The 10234-nt window shown below is 39.0% G+C and overlaps 1 protein-coding gene and 1 long non-coding RNA gene across 2 annotated transcripts in view; one reads left to right on the forward strand and one right to left on the reverse strand.

Moving 5' to 3' along the window:
• Positions 1-10234, reverse strand: part of LOC116671169 (uncharacterized) — a 16499-nt gene that overhangs the window by 1079 nt on the left and 5186 nt on the right. The gene's annotated exons all lie outside the window — the stretch shown is intronic.
• mpp2b (MAGUK p55 scaffold protein 2b) overlaps positions 401-10234 on the forward strand; it is a 37657-nt gene continuing 27823 nt past the window's right edge. The window contains exon 1 of the mRNA XM_032502154.1: positions 401-767. The gene's annotated coding sequence lies outside the window, so the exon portion shown is untranslated. The remainder of the gene's footprint in view (positions 768-10234) is intronic.

A 10234-nucleotide genomic window follows, 5' to 3' on the forward strand; every position in this document is an offset into this window, starting at 1 on the left:
TCTCTCTCTCTCTCTCTCTTGCTGTTTGTCTTCCTCTGTTATTTGTTCTTTGGAAAAAAATGTAAATAATTTGTACCAAAATCAATCACTTTAAGATGAAGAACTGAATGGAATAAAAGTAATAAATATGCATGAATAGGTCCAGAGCATGTGCGTGTGTATTTCAGGCCTATGTGTAGTGATTTATATCTAAACAGAGTGTAAATTGTAATTTCCCCACTGGGGATCAATAAACAGTATACACTATTATTGTTATTATTATTTTTTTACACAAATGCTTAGGTGTTTCATTTATCTTTCTAGTATCTGTTGTTGCTCTTGTTGCCACTAGATGTCACTGTATGACCAGGAAAACGTCCACATGCATGTCTAGCTTAGCCTGCTGCTGCTCTTGTGTATGGGTTTGACTGCAGCGGACTGACTTCAACTTCACACCGGGGGGCCACCTCACCATAAGACACATTTATTATCACAAAACCTTCCCGGGTCTCCTTTGGGAAACAGGGTCAGTGCTATCAGGGCAGCCTATTGGCTTTTAACTAATGGGGTTATCTGTAAGAGCGCGCGAGCCGTTTTTGTTAAGGTCTCGTTAAAGATAGCAGTTTGTGTGGGTTGCCGTTGGCTTCGGTGTTGTCAAAGTGACTGCATAGATTAAACAAGACCGTCTGCGCTACAACTGCGAGTAGACCCGTGGAGATATCTCGAACATCTTGCTGCTTCTCAGGCCGAAGAGACATCCCGATAAAGGTGACCGTTGTTCCGGGCAGGTGAGCACTTCCAACGTTTTAGCCGTTTTTCACCGAGGAAACGTGGTGTTTCATTTAGGTTGGTGGGTGGCATTAATGCCGTTTTCTCGCCACTTGCAGGTGGATATTGGTACACACAGTCGGGTCTTATTACCCTTATCAAAGGCGTTTAAACCACCTATTGTCTCAACTCAGGCATTTTCAGCCTCTGACAACGAGGAAAAGCAACATTCGGCTCGTGCGCCGTATTTGCCACAATAGTCACATGCAATTGTTTTTAAGCTAGCTAGCTTAATTGGCTTCAGGCTATCTTCTGCACCTGTAGCCTACAACGGCCAAAGGTGAAACCAATTAGCTTTGACAGTCACACTCAGTAATAATGTATGCTTTAGCCGAGTGGTGGATTTGAATTCAAACATTAATTTTGATGACAACGAGTAGGTGTAGTACCTGTTCATTGCCATTGCGCATGCCCACGCGTTTGGCTAAAGGTGGGTAGGTGCTGCTGATGTGTGTGTGGCATGTAGGGCGGATGAAGCATGGGATGAAGGGAGTAAGTGTAGAGAGATCTACTCCTTCTGAATTAAGCCTATTTGTTTGGGCAGTTATATGCAACAAATGGATGGGCTAGTTTTGGCCAGCGAGATTCAGTTTTGACAATTAATTAAATATATAATCTGAAATGGTCCGAACCCGATTTAAGAAATTTTGATTTATGTCTGCAGCATTTGTGCAACACTTATTTTTCAAAGTGTTTTCTTACTTGCAGTGGTTTAGGATGTTTTGCATTTTTTTCTATATGATCAGTATCACCTTTTATGAAGGATCTTATTTATAGACTTGTTTATATTCCAACAGACACACGTGGCATTAGAAAGCTTTGAACACTAGGCCCAAAAGCATTTCTTTCATTTTCTCTCTATTTGTATCTCATCTTGCAAAAATGAGAATGAAATATACCTCCAAACAAATAAATAAATTGATACAATTTTACCTTTTAATCTCTTGCAAGGTAGGTTACATTTTCATTCAAGCATGCCCCAGTTCTTCCTTCAGGAGAGAATTCCTGACATCACTGTAATGGTTAAAATCAGATTTACTCATAAACACTCATGTTATTTTTTTCCCAGTTCCACACATTGTGCACTATTTCTTACCCAGCCACCAATGTTAGCCTTATATCATTCCCTTAAAATTGTCTCAAGGTGAGACTTTTTTTTTTTTAGATCAACCCTACATTAAGGCTAAAATTAGTTCTGTTTTACTTAATGTTTATCTGTTATGTAAACATGGTGTAAGTTACACTCACTTAAATGAGTAAGTTCAACTGCTAACATCTCTGGTCGTTTCTGGCTTGTGCTTTGCTGTCCTATTTTATTACTGCACAGGAAGTATTCAAATGACCTCTGCCAGCAAAAAAGAAGTTATTGTATTGTAAGTGATTATTATTATTATTATTATTATTATTATCTATTCGCTATTACTTGAGAGCAGGTACCTGCCGAGCATTGTGAAGGTCATGCTGTGCTGTATGTTGTCCTGAAGCATCCTGGAAGGGAAGATTGGAGAGCCATTACAGTAACATGACCTCAGCTCGGGGCTGGGCGATATGGGGAAAGTCAAATGTCACGACATATTTGACCAAATACGTCGATATTGTGACAATATTGTAGTGTTGACTATTGGTGCTTTCACAAAATATTTACACAATGCGATTTTTGTTAAATAACCACCAGTAATGTGGATATAATGACTAAGTGGGTAAAGGCAAATAACAGAACAGTTACAACAGTCTGGTATGTTCAGAAAATGACATCACTTTACTGTAATGCAGCCTTTAAAACCAGGAAAAGACACCAAATTTGGCCAAATTAGTTCAGATAATGAAACTGTACTATATGTTTATCATGATGAGAGCTTTAATTTCAAAGGACAGCACCAAAACAACATAAAACGTCCATTTATAGTCACTTGTAACAAAATGAAAATCCCACCGATGGATTTTCATTTTCATATCAAACCCCAGTCAGGTCTAATTTTGAAGAGCTTTTGACTGGGATTAAAGGAACTTCAGCCTTCTTATCAGTTTCTGTTGGGGGAAGTAGGAGGTTTACCATAAATTTCCCTGCTTTTGACAGCTTTGGGGATTGGCTACAAGATCAGCAGGTCTGGTTCTACCTCAACAGAAACATTGTCTAAGAACTCCTTTAACGATTTAAGACCTCTGCTTGAAGTTGGACTCTTTAAACTTGTAAAAAAAAAAGCGAATAGTTCACTCTAAATTCCTTCCAGAGGATTTGAATACATTATGTACAACACACTAATATTGGTCCAACATTGAACAAAATGGCAGCATAGTGATGTAGACAGTGTGACCATGACGTGTCTTAACATCGGGTGAATAAACATTTGACCTTAAAATAATACAAATTGTTTAACATTGGTCGAACATTCATAAAAATTCAAGAAGATATCCCTGTGTGACCCCAGATCTTAATATATAGAGGAAATCAGAGGGCATCCTAGTTATTTGATGTCACATACTGAATATTTTTAATAAGAACACCTTCAGTGGTGCCTGTCCATGACACTGTGCAGTTTTACTGCTTTGACAGACTTAGTGATTAATTACTGCCTCAATCAGAAATTCTAATCAACTGTAGCTGGCAGAGAGAAAGCTTTAGAAGTAGGATCCTTCTGCACTTGATTCAACGGGGAGATTAATCTGCAGCAGCTCACATAGCCTCAGCATCTTTTCCCAAACTTCTATGGTGTCATTCATAAAAATGATCTGCTCCATTACTCTCACAGCTGCCACCTCTTCCCCTTGGGCACATATCTCCATATATAGAGGCTGAGACATTGTGTTTTTATATACGTGGATTTTTAATGGGCAGATATGATATTTTTAGGCTTGCTAGCGTTGGGGCCTCAGGGATGGCAAAGTCAGTCGGTCTGGTCGATCCACCGCTTTTGAAAATATCTTGACAACTGCCATTATTAAATGCAATTTGGTACAGATGTACAGTAGATGGTTTATGACATTCAGATATCTGATCTCATACAGGCTTAAATATAATCTGATGTAATTTATATTTATTTCCATTGTTTAAAAAAAAAATCTGGAATAGGGCAACACAAATTGCAGAAATTTCGCTCATTTTGCTACAGTACCATTTGTAGTCTACATTGACATGTAATTTACGGGATTGTTAGAGTAATATTTTCATCACACACTTGACAGCGTTTTATTTCCAGAGCTTACCAAAGCAAGTTCCTTCCCTAGGCTATTTTGCAGAGGCATCGTACCTGCGTCCGGCGCTTAGCGACGCCCAAGACGATTGTGATTGCTTTAAGGAAATCCCAATAAACTAGAGCATGTTTTTCTTCTATTCTGGAATGCTGGGTAGACTGGCCAGACCCTCCTTCGCAGCGCTGGAGAGATACTGTCTGGCAATGTGAGAATATAGCCAGTTGTAACACCTGCTTATAAAAGCCAATAGGGGTGTACGATTCACGGGTTATACGATTCGATTCCAATTTTTAGGCTCACAATTCAATTCAATATTGACTGAAACCAACAATAAAAAATACGAATCTATTTTTGGAAATCTCTCAATTGATTTTGAATCAGTAGACCTTGAATTGCGATTTAAATACAAATCGATTTTTTTTTTGCACACCTATAAAAGCCAACTCTTTTTTTCTTCTGCACGTGTGCGAACACTGAACTTGAATGTACCAATAGTGTTTTGATGTATAACGGTGTTCTCTTTAGAACAGCTGTCTTCAGGAAACGTCTTCTACACGACTTGGCATCATAGGCATCAGAGTTTCTCTCGAAAGATTAGCGTGACATTGAAACAGTGACATTCATTTAGCTCACTTCATCATGTCCACTTCCTCAGAAAACAAGACGTAAGGAGTAGGAATCTTTTTAATGAAATCCAGACAGGCAGAGTGGTGATTGTAAAATGCTCCCCCTGGGTGACTCTCAGCACTTTGCCTGAATCCTCCAGCCTCTCAGTGGTATGTACATGACATTTCATTCTAACTACGCAAATTATCAGCTGAGAGACAAGAAAGACCCAGAGCACTAAGTTTATCAGATTTTATTAGATGTCTGGTATCAAGTGACATCTCTTGATAGTGGTAAATATTTTGTCATCAGGCTGCTTCTAAACAAATTGTTGTTCTTTAGTGATGATTTAGTGAAAAAAAGTTAATGAACTTACTGTTTGAGAATCTCTGAGTAGCTTGTGTGGGTGAGGTGGCTAATGAGTCCCAAATCTGTCAGCTGATGGTTAATCATTTACAATTAGATTTTTTTTCCCAAGGAAAGATAATGTTTTATTGTTACTTTGAAGCTCAATTTGTGCCCAGGAAGAATACATGATGCGTTGTTTTCCATGCTGTTTTCTTGCTGCCAAGTAATGCACATTGTGTTTATTAATATGCATGCGGGGAGTATGAAAGACCTTTTTATTTATTAAAATCATTCAACCGCAATGCGCATGGCTTTAAACTTCACTTGAATTTATTCTCCCCTTCAAAAGACCTCCACACTTTGTTTTGATTTTACAGGCATTTGTAGTGTTGATATGAGCCCCAGAAGGCAACATTGGATAAATTGCTTCAGTATTGTCTTTTGAGCAAGAGTTTTGTTAATGTAAAATTTAGTTTGACAACGGAGAAGCATAAACATAATGCTTTCTTTAAGATACTTGAGGGCAGATACTCAAAAGAGGTTCTTTTGGTAGTTTTCAATTTCCTCAATATTTGTGCATAGTATAAACTAGAGATGTTCTGAAACCAGTTTTTCTTTCCCGATACGGATTCCCATACCTGAACTTGCGTGTCGTCCAATACAGAGTACCAATCTGATACCAGTGAGTTATGTTTCTACTAACCCTGTATGGATTTGATATGATTTAAGATTTGTGATATGACCTCGCCAGACTGTCCGGCCGATTATCGGTTTAGTGTGTCATGGCCATTAAAGGACAATTCCGGCACAAAATGAACCTAGGGTTTAATAACACATAGCTACCGAGTCAACCGTTCTCTGGGATTTGTTTTCATGCTAATGGAATGTGACCAGTTTTAGCGAAACCGCTAATTAGCTTGTAACGCTAGTAGTCGGGGAACTGGTAAAGTAAAAAGGCTCAAAGTAGCACCACACTTCCACAGTAGCATAATGAGGGCTCCTACACGCAAACCAAAGCATTGAGAACTGTGTAAAGACAGTTTATTAAAAAGTTTAAAAAGACTGTACCGTTGGCGTATACAGGCAGACGCCATCTTGGGAAAACAGTCATGACCTATGGTTAATGGTTACGGATTGCATGGCGTTTGTGGTTCGACTGGTCATAACTGTTTTCCCAAGATGGCGCCTGCCTGTAAACGCAAACAGTACAGTCTTTATAAACTATCTTTTTAATAAACTCACTGTACTCTTACAAAGTTCTCAATGCTCTGGTTTACATATAGGGGCCCTCGTTATGCTACCGTGGAAGTGTGGTGCTAGTTTGAGCCTTGTTAGTGGTATAGAAATAGCAATTATTTTATTTAATTTTTACTTTACCAGTGCCTTGACTACCAGCGTTACAAGCTAATAAGCGGTTTAACTGGTCACATTCGATTAGCATGAAAATCCCCAAGAACGATCGACTGGGTTATTAACCCCTAGGTTCACTTTGCGCCGGATGTCCTTTTAAGTGAATATTTAGCTCTACTCTCAAGAATACTAACGTGTTTCACAAAAAATAAAAAATATTCTTTTTTTGAAAACAAACTTTTCCCTACAACTTGAAAGGGAAAACAACGTAAATTTTCTTTAAGAAGCCGCAGTTTACCCTGTGTTAAATTCTTTAGTTGGGGTGAAATAGTTGTTCAGGATTCCTATAGCTGTAGAAATAGTTTATTTACTTGACACTGGGGCTTAATACAGCAGGTTTGAAAGGGTTGTTAAAGCCTTAGTTTTGGCTGGAGAGCTCTGTCAGAATTGATTTCCTGCCTGTTATGTAACTGCTACGCTACAACAACACTGTTCTAAAATATTTCCTCAGAGCAACTCTGTATTGAAGTGTAGCTCAAACCTTTTATTAGACCCAATTCTAGCTCCAACTTATTATTATTTTACGCATTTTCTCTTGTTGCCATGGCAAAGCGCCTGGGAAGAAGCCGAGGAGCTGCTCTCGGTTGTCTTGGATACAACAGTTTTCCCTTGTAAAGTAATGGGAGGAGCTGAACCTGTGGGAGCAGTGGGTTATTTTTAGGCCTGACGCCGTCCTGCATGTGTGGATTAAGACTTGCTTGCCGATGCGTGTGTGTGCATGTTTACAGGCTTTTATGCAGCCTCACTGTGGGAACAGCTTAAGGTGTTTTACACATACGTACAAACACCTGGGCCACCACTTGTGTCATTGTTCCAGATAGATCTTCGGATGCAGGCTAGAATGAAATGAAGCTCGATCACCACTGGGGATCCTTGCCGATAGAGAAATGGGAGTGATCAAATCATTTACAACAGACTGGTACAGCTTCACGTGAGAGTGTAGGCTTGCAGACAAAATCCTTCAAGAGCAAAGAAAAGCAATTTTGAAGCAAAAAATTTACATATAGCAATATGAATAGTAGAACTATAGTTGAAAGACCATCCAATCTCATTTTGAAAAATAATTTAAAGCGGCTGTATTACTTATTTATATGTATTTTCAAGACCAATGGAAGACAGTTGGAATGAGATATAAACACACACACACAGAGCTGGCCTATTGTTTTAAGAGATTGACAGTGTAGAGATGATGGCAGGTCTTTACATATGATGTCACAGCCGCTGTGCTTTTAAGCTGCTCCCTTCCTGCAATACAATGTGGCAGATGGAGATTTGTTTGAGTGTGTCTTACTGTGTTTGTAAGTTGACTAATAGAGAGAGAGAGAGAGAGAGAGAGAGTGGGAAAATAAGTTAGAACAGAGATTGTTCAGATAGATTAGATATACTGTAAATACACAGTCTGACCCACAATTTGCACAAGTGCAGGGTCTCTTCCATTTGCAGCAAAAAGACAGAAAAAAGAAAAATGCCCAGTTTGACCTTGTTGAAGGATCTCTTATTTACACACTGTTTAAATGGTAGTATTAAGGACACTTACTTAATGCTTGACTGTAGGGATTGATTACTGGTTGCAACTCTTAGCAGACATCCAAGCATTTCTGCAAGAAAATGACACTAATTACCAAGAAATGCAACCACTGGTGATGACGGCACCATCATTAGGTCTTGGCCAATTATTCCCCATCAGTAAAGCAGAATAAGAATGAGGGAGGATGGCAGATCCAGAGAGCAGAGAACATCCTGCCCACCCCAACCCTCTTTCCTCCCAATCTCTCTCTAGTGTGTCAGCTCAGCTCTAGGACGGCCAAGCTCTGCTACAATCGGCTTTGACTTCTTGGAGGCTGCGTGGCCTCTGCATACTTTTAACAACCTCTGTCGTTTCACAGTGCAAACACGGGATGCCACGGATAAGCCTGGGGGACTGGCATGTGGTAATAAGCACCTGATCCGCATTGATCAGAGTTTTGCAAAAGAGCTTTCAGTGTCACAGCCACACAACCACACACACACACACACACACACACACACACACACACACACACACACACACACACACACACACACACACACACACACACACACACACACACACACACACACACACACACACAGTCCTGCCCTCCCTCCAATTGGATTAAGTAAAGAAAAAAAAAAAAAACTAAACTTAACCTAACCATTTAACTTAAATATGAAGACATTTTTTAAACAATTAAAAACGTTATGTGATCAACCTTGAAAACATAATACCTACACTCAACCAAAATTCATGCATTTTGAGAAAGGCACTTGGATTTTGCCATGCAACAGCTTTTTTCTTTGAGTCAGTTACACTGAGTTCAGTTTGTTATTCCAATTTTTTTATGAAATGTCCTTGGGTTAGGAGAAATAGATTTAATACATAAGGCAAAGAGAGCCAAAACCCATGAAGGATCAAACCTATGGCAGAATAAACTAGGTTATTGCAAGGATTAATGGATAGATAATGGTTTTATTATTATTTTACATTTACCTAACCTGTCAATAGAAGACTATAAAATATTTTCAAATGGATTATTTCAGAAAACAATAATACAGGTGTCCCAGATAACTTCCAGAATTTCAGTCCTAATGCATCCCCAGGCTCCCCATATTGGGGAGTATAAGTGAAATATGCCCCTCTCCAGTTGATCTAAGAATCAAATTAATAGAATTGTGTATACCACGGAGTTTGAAGCCATTTTCATATTTGTGTTCATTGACAACTGAGAGGCTAAAAAATAAATATGCGAGTCATGAAAGTATCTTTCTTAATGACAAATGTCACCCTGTAAGCCAGTGAGTTTAGAAACGTTAGCTGCTCTAGTAAAAGAGAAATGTAAATTCCATCTGAAGGAAGACATATTTATTCAGTTTCTAAAATAATGTTGGGGCCCAGACAGAAAGCATTTAGAGTGGAGCACCCCCATTTGGTCAGTTCCTTCAATGCTGGAATGGTCTGTGAAGATGCTTCACCACTCCAAATCTTATCTAGGATGATGAGAATGGAATTTTATTGATTTTTATGTTATTACATGCACATATTCAAATGCCTATATCCTTTTAAAAAATAATATTATTGATGATTGTTCTGCCTGGGCAACAACAGTTGTTGACCATTCATCCCAATAAAGCATATGGAATTCAATTTAAACCTATGGTAACGTAACTGGGTTTTGGCCACCACAGCACTGGTTCCACCATGGATAGCTATTGTCATGGCAACCAGGAAATAGCTTCTCCCTCACCATTGGTCTTGTTTGCTCCCTCCCTCCCTCTTCAACCCTCTTCTGTTTCCTTCTGTTTTTCCTCTCATGGCTGTTGATTGCCTATTCTATTTATGTTCTCCACACCTCTTCTTAACTCCTGATTGCTATTCACTTTTGTGTATTTTACAGGTTCTGCATCACCGGAAAAGCTAGTTTTAAATCTAAGGATAACAGATGCTTAGTCTCCCAGTATTCTGTTTGTGATGCTTTTTCTTGCTGCCCAATGTTAAATGGATCAATTACAATCCTCAATGAGCTTATGTTGAGCTGGACTGCCCACTCACGCACTCACCCGCTCACTCAATCTTTCCAGCTGTTGCTGATTCCCCACAGGCATGACAGCTTAAACTGTTTGGGTGTTACCAGAGCAACTGGCTATTCTATTTATAGGTATTAACAAAGTTAGATACCAGTTGTCGTCGTTGTTGTTGTTGTTGTCACTCCCTATAAGTCAATTGTAGACTTGAGTCGCGCATGCTCAGATTTAAACGTGTTATACTGACATTTGTGAAATCTATGAAATAATAAGCTTTTATCATTACAAACAATAACAGAAGACGGAAATCATTTCAAAAACGTTTTAGCTA

This window comes from Etheostoma spectabile, chromosome 21, assembly GCF_008692095.1.
Source record: "Etheostoma spectabile isolate EspeVRDwgs_2016 chromosome 21, UIUC_Espe_1.0, whole genome shotgun sequence".
Classification (NCBI taxonomy): Eukaryota; Metazoa; Chordata; class Actinopteri; order Perciformes; family Percidae; genus Etheostoma; species Etheostoma spectabile.